We start from the raw sequence: 7,123 nt of genomic DNA on the forward strand, positions 1-7,123 counted from the left end.
AAACGATTCTGAACGGAGATGATTTGTCAGTCTAGGATATATTATTTTTAAAGAAAAACTTATGGAGAACCTTGTACCAAATTTTAAAAACTTAGTTATAAAAGAAAAAATTTTTACGATTTTTCAACCACTAAATTACTTGCAAATTTTCGCAATTTTGACATATTTCGTATAAATTTGAACTTTAAATGCTTATAAATAAAAATTGTGACAATGTATTCCTTTTATTTTGCAACTGCTATTGTAAAAATATGTTAGGAGCCTTGTATTAAATTTCCAAATCTTAGAATTAAAAAGAAAAACTTTTATGAATTTCTGTCTAAGATAATTTGAACATTGCCGTAATTTTTACGTATTTAGTCAAAATTTGAACTTTAAATGCTTATAAAAAAAAAATCGTGCCTATGTATTTCTTTTATTTTTCAATTGCTATTGTAAAAATATATTATGAGCCTTGTATTAAATTTTGAAATCTTAGATATAAAAGGAAAATTTTTTATGAATTTCTAGCATAAAATAATTTACGAATTTTCGTGATTTTTACATAATATGTTGTCAAAATTTGAACTTTAAATGCTTATAAATAAAAATTGTGACAATGTATTCCTTTTATTTTGCAACTGCTATTGTAAAAATATGTTAGGAGCCTTGTATTAAATTTCCAAATCTTAGAATTAAAAAGAAAAACTTTTATGAATTTCTGTTTAAGATTATTTGAACATTGCCGTAATTTTTACGTATTTAGTCAAAATTTGAACTTTAAATGCTTATAAAAAAAAATTGTGCCTATGTATTTTTATAATTTTTGAATGGGAGTTAGAACAACATATGTGGACCCTTCTATTAAATTTTCAAGTATTTTGTCCCAGCTAATTTTTTTTTATCAACATTTATAAAAAAAAAATCAAAAAAAATCGATTATTTCAATTGCCTATAAATAGATTAAAAATTAGTGAAATATTTTGAAAATAAAACTATATAAAGAAAATGTCAATTTAGACAACTGGTAAAATTTTCAAGTGTCTACGACTCATACTTTTTGAATAATAACAAATATCAAAAATCGTTTGAGGCTAAACCGTTATTTAATGCGGTTTTGTAAAAATTTAAATTTCAAACACTCCTAAAAATTTTTTGTCTTAGTCCGGTTGAGTTTTTTTTACAGATATTTAAAGAAAAACTTATGGAGAACCTTATACCAAATTTTAAAAGCTTAGTTATAAAAGAAAAAAATTTTACGATTTTTCAACCACAAAATTACTTGCAAATTTTCGCAATTTTGACATATTTCGTATAAATTTAAACTTTAAGCACTTATAAAAAAAAATTGTGACTAACGATTTTGGATTTTTTTTTATCACTGTGAGAACAACTTATAAGAAACCTTGTATTAAATTTTCAAAGTTTTCTATCCAACCAATAATTTTTTATCGTTATTTTAAAAAAAAATACTTAGAAAAATTGAAAATTTCATTTGTCTATAAATAGCTCAAAAAAAGTCGAAACACTTTGAAAATTTAACCCTGTATAGACAACGCTAATATAAACATCTGTTGCAAATTTCAAGTGCTTACAATAATTATTTTTTGAGTTACAGTAAAATTAAGTTTTCGTTTTTGTCAAAAATTGGTTTTGCGTAAAAATTCGCGTTTTTCCGTTATTTTTTTAAGGTTTTTCCTGCCGCTTTTGAAGTATTGGGAAATTTTCACTTTTGACCCCCCAAAGTACCAACTAGATTCGCTTTCCTTTCAGAAAAGGTACAACTTTTGAAAATCGAAGCATTTTTACTGCTCCAAAAGTTGTCGTCAGACACAAAAAAAAAAAAAAAAAAACACACATCATTGTAAAATCAATACATTCATCACTTCGTTCAAAATCTAAAATCTTATGAAGGACACAGACAAAATAACAAAAATTTGTAATAATTAAAAAAGGTAGTCAAATATAACTTATACTTCAAGGATACAATATTTTAAAAGCAACTATTTTGTTTTTATATCATCGATAATTTTTGTTTTAAATACTTTTATAATATGTATTAATAAAATAAAATAAAATAAAATTAGAAAAATTTTAAATACTATTTTCATTTTCACCACGTTAAATTAGCAAATATTATTTTTTTACACTTATTTTAACGTTCATCATAATAGATAGTTTATTCTAAGATTTACCATTTCTCGTTTACCCAATTAATATGTATATTAAAGATTCCTAGAGACCTAGAGTTTACCAACATCAATATTCGGACTTTTACTGGCAATAGTCGGTATCATCTAGGTTTATACTTATTCATAACATACTATATACTATATAGTATATACTTTATGTTCATAAGCTAAGTCATAATATATTATTGACACAACTTTGTAGTGGGTACTTAATTTATTTACCAATATATTTGTCCATTGTGATCTCGCTCTAGCCTTATTTAACAATTTTATAACATCATATTTAAGATTCTCTTTAAAATAATTCCTTGGTTCGTTAATAAATGGCAGAGGAAAAATGGTCAAAATTTCATCAAAAAATATATTCTTTAATTTTTAATAGTTACAACTTATACAAGTTATGTTTATTTAAAACAGTTATTTGATATAAGTACTTTTTAAAATGTTATTTATTTATTTAAATTATATTTTAAAGTGTAAAAGTAATTTTAATTAAATGAAAGAGTTAAGTACATTATAGATATTAATTAGAAAATAACAATTCATGTTGTTCGACGACGAATGTTTCTAGTAGTACTACCTACCTATATACAGGTACATACTGTACATTTAATTAAACACAGAATTAAACAAAAATAGTAAATACGAAACAAAATGTTAATATTTCCATTTAATCTTTTGTTTTAAGTACATGAATAGTAGCATGCTTATTTGTTGAATGTCACCGGATGGGATGCCCGCGCCGAGAAAGCTTTAAACGAATCTTTGACAATGCCTATGCCCCAACATAATATATAACAAAGAGATTGTACAAATCGTTATTTAACACAAAATACAGGTGTAACGGTTTTATTTGGCTTCTAGTGTTTGTTAATTTACTTATTTTAAATTACTTTAGTATATATTTGAGTACCTACCTATAGTTTTATAGTTCTTATAATAAATAATATTATCCTCAACAAATAATAAATTATTTGGGTAAATAAAAATGATAACTTCATGTTTTTAAGATGGTAAATTATGTGTATAAAATTTTTAATTGTTATTGTTATTTAACACGTTATATAGTTTTACTATATTGTATTATGAATTTATACAGTATAGTCATTTGGTAGGTATAGGGTATATAGAGTATAAATTATTTAGGGTGGTATAATATAATTATTTAATTTATCATATTAATTTGTTGAAATATAACATATTAATTTATTTATATTCCAATTATTGCCTAACTGAAAAACATCCATCAGCAGTGTTATCTAATAAAATACGATTGTTGGGATTACGATTGTAGAAAATCAATTGCAAAGCCATCGCATTAGTTTGAAATTACTTCCGGATTCAACATAGTGTCGACCGGGACTATAATTTCCTTGCCAAATATGAGTACCTACGTATTGCAAGTGAAATTGTCTACTGATTTTCCTATAGGATATAGTCCGTAGATTTTGTGATGTTTACAAAATATATACCCAACTCGTATGATAGAAAACAAAAATATTAATAATTTATGTTCGTGAATCAACAATAATGAATAATTGCGAATGGGTACTTTGAATATTTCGCTTTTATCACACCTGTAGTATGCGGCTGTATTATAATATGTATCTAAAAGTTTCACGATTTATTATGATAATATTTCAACTGGATTTAATCAGTAGCCATTCATTAATTACGACGATCTATATTTCTATTATCGAACGAAAATACATAATATCATTATTATTATACATACGATTCGTATTGCAGATATCAATTGTTCACACGTCTTATCTAACCATATCAAAAATACATAACATAATAATAAGTACAGTAAAGTAACAGTAACAATCAGTACCTATTTATGGTAAGGATTTGCGTGTGGGATGGAATGCGGAATTTTGTGGATACTTATGACCTCCTCTGGCCGTCGGCCGTGTGCGCGGGACTCACCTCGTGCAGGTGGCCGAGGAGCATTGGACCAAGAGAGGCTATAGAGAAACCGGCCGGTCGTATAGTGTATAATAATTACATCTGACATACCTACTATTATGTTAAACGAAAACGTTCTAATGAGCTTATGAAATATGCATTAAACAAATGTTTGAATTTAACCTAACAAATTTAATCTGTCACGTATACCTATAGTTTTAAATACTACGACAAAACGTATAAAATACAACTCGTGTAGTTGATAGGTATATTATGATAGACTATTATTGAGTTGGAAGTTATTCAAATATTATTCATATTTTTCACATTATTTTCACAATTTAAATTTCTATATAATCTATATATATTATTGTAGGTAGGCATAGTTGGTACATGTATTTTTAAGATACTGATTAGTAATATTAATAATATTATGCACTTGGATATAACTAATATAGCTGCATTTAGTTTTCTTTAACCGTTTAATTGAATGCTTAGTGCTAAAAGAAATAAAAAAAATATATAATCTGCTATATTATTATGTTCTATATGGGTTCAGAAAAATAAATCCGGATAATATATACATATAAGTCCCGATATATGCATTCGTTTCGGTATTTGTTCACCGTGGCATCTGCTTAGTGGTTATTGTTTCAACAAAATGTTACCGAGAATTTTTATTAGAACATGCAGTTTTTGACTCGACGTTTACAAATTGTTTCCAAATAATATCACAATTTTGTATAATATACAATTTATTATACAATATTATGTATGCCTGCCTACGCAATTACATGTAGATGCATTCAAGAAAATTATATTCAGAAAATCGAAAAATAAACCTTTAGTTCGAAAAGTACTATTATTTATAATTTATACCTATTTCCATACATAATTATACATAGTTTTCCTATCTATAACGGATATCACTGGGTTTCATCGGATTAGTTCAACGAGGTTTGGAACTACAGTCGACTTCGACACACTTTTAAACACATTTTACGCTACTCTGCACAATAGATATAATGTACCTATTACGTATAAAGGTAACGCATTTATATCGTATGTCATTCCCGTTTTTACTTATATACTTTTCAGACGTCATAAATTATAGGTAGATAGGTAGGTCCCATAGTATATTATACAAGTGTCGCATTTGGCCGACCGGTTGTGTATGTTGCGCATCTTGGACCCGTTTGAGTCCCGGGAAAGAATAGGAAAGGGGATCCGGGAACAATGAGTATTATAATAGAAATAAATAATTATATATTCAATTATATATAATATAAGTATGTACTTGGACAATGTAAAGGAGACACGTTTAGACGGACTTAGGAATTTAGATTTCACTCGACGGCGAAAACTAATGAGTAGATCTTCTAAACTGAATCGTACGAATATCAAGCAGCTGTAAGTATATCGTACATAATATTATATTAGACATCGATCTTGAATAATATAACGATAAACGCGTGTGTCGGCAAGGTTTCGTTAAGACATGGCGCGCATAAGAGCATAATATTATTATATTATAATTTATAATCGCTACTCGAGTACGTAGAACTAGGGATCGAAATGCTGGAAAATTTCCGGGAAAATTCGGGGAAATTTCGGAAAAAAACGGTTTTTTTCCCAGAGCCTCGGAAAACGTGGAAAAATAGGAGAATATTGAAATAATACATTCCCGAAAAAACCGAAGTTTTCGGAAAATTAAAAATTTTTATTTACGCTTAAAAATTAAAATTAAAAAAAAAACCATTTTAAAAAATAGATAAGGAAACCAGTCATTATCATTTCACATTTGCCAATACGCGGTTATCAATGTATTATTGTATTAAAATTTAAAAATATTAATACGGATATTTCAATATTTGTTTTAAAAATAACGTATAGTTCCATATCAAATTGGTATTTATGTGGGAGAGTGTATTTTCCCGAAAATAAATCACCTGTATTTTTAAATGTTAAAAATTGTATACTAATTATTGTCTATTTATATTTGTAAAAATTAATAACTAATAAGGTATTATAGTAACTGGCAGATAGGTTTATAAATTATATTACAGCTAGTGACTGGTGAGTGGTGAGTGATGACTAGTAACTATTTGATAGTTTTTATATTATCAAACTTAGTGAGTTAGTAAATATATATTTAAATATAAAATAATATTAAGAAATAACTAATTAGTAAATACTTAATAGTTAGTACTTTAGTAGTTAATATTACAAATTATAATTATTTATAAATCAAGTATAGAAACCTCTGGATTTATCGACTACAGACTTTAAGTTAGGTATGGTATATATAATATGTATGTTATATGATTATCAACTATCATTATTTATTAGATTGTTTCTACTATACCTACATTACTTTTTCAGTTCTACAGAAAAAAAAACCATTTTTATCATTCAATTTTTCAATTTTCTCAGGAAAAAAACCAGTTTTTTTCGTCATAACCATTTTTCCGGATATTTTAAATGAAACCAATTTTTCCGAAATAAAACGGGAAAAAACCCGGTTTTTTTTCCGAAAACCTTTTTTTTTTCGGAAATTTTGATCCCTACGTAGAACCGCCCCATAAAAATCTTAAGACGCTTATCGGTCCGGAGAAAGCGGGATAACAAAAGAATCACGAACGCGTGTTATAAACATCGTGCGATCGGCAATAGTAACATCTAAATATAATATTATAATATTGTAATGCGCGTAATCTAATTTATTCCTTTGACAGTATATAGGTGCACACACATAAGAACGACGACGACCAACCGAGGGTCGGACACGAGCGGGCGCGCGCCTGTGTGCGTGTGTGAAATTTTCGCAAGCTCTTCTCTCGCGCGCGGGCCCCTCTGCCGGCCGACCGGGTCGATTAAGATAAAGGGACGGAGTGCGCGCGGTCTCCGCTCGCGGTGGACGCAGCTAACTCGCGCGGATCAATACGCGCGGCGCTCGGTCTGCGTGCGAGCGTGCGACAGCGGCGGCAGCGGCGGCGGCGGCGGTGGCGTTGCCGGCGGCCTGGGGATGAGCCCGTCTAAGG

This window comes from Acyrthosiphon pisum, chromosome A1 (genome assembly GCF_005508785.2).
Source record: "Acyrthosiphon pisum isolate AL4f chromosome A1, pea_aphid_22Mar2018_4r6ur, whole genome shotgun sequence".
Taxonomy (NCBI): Eukaryota; Metazoa; Arthropoda; class Insecta; order Hemiptera; family Aphididae; genus Acyrthosiphon; species Acyrthosiphon pisum.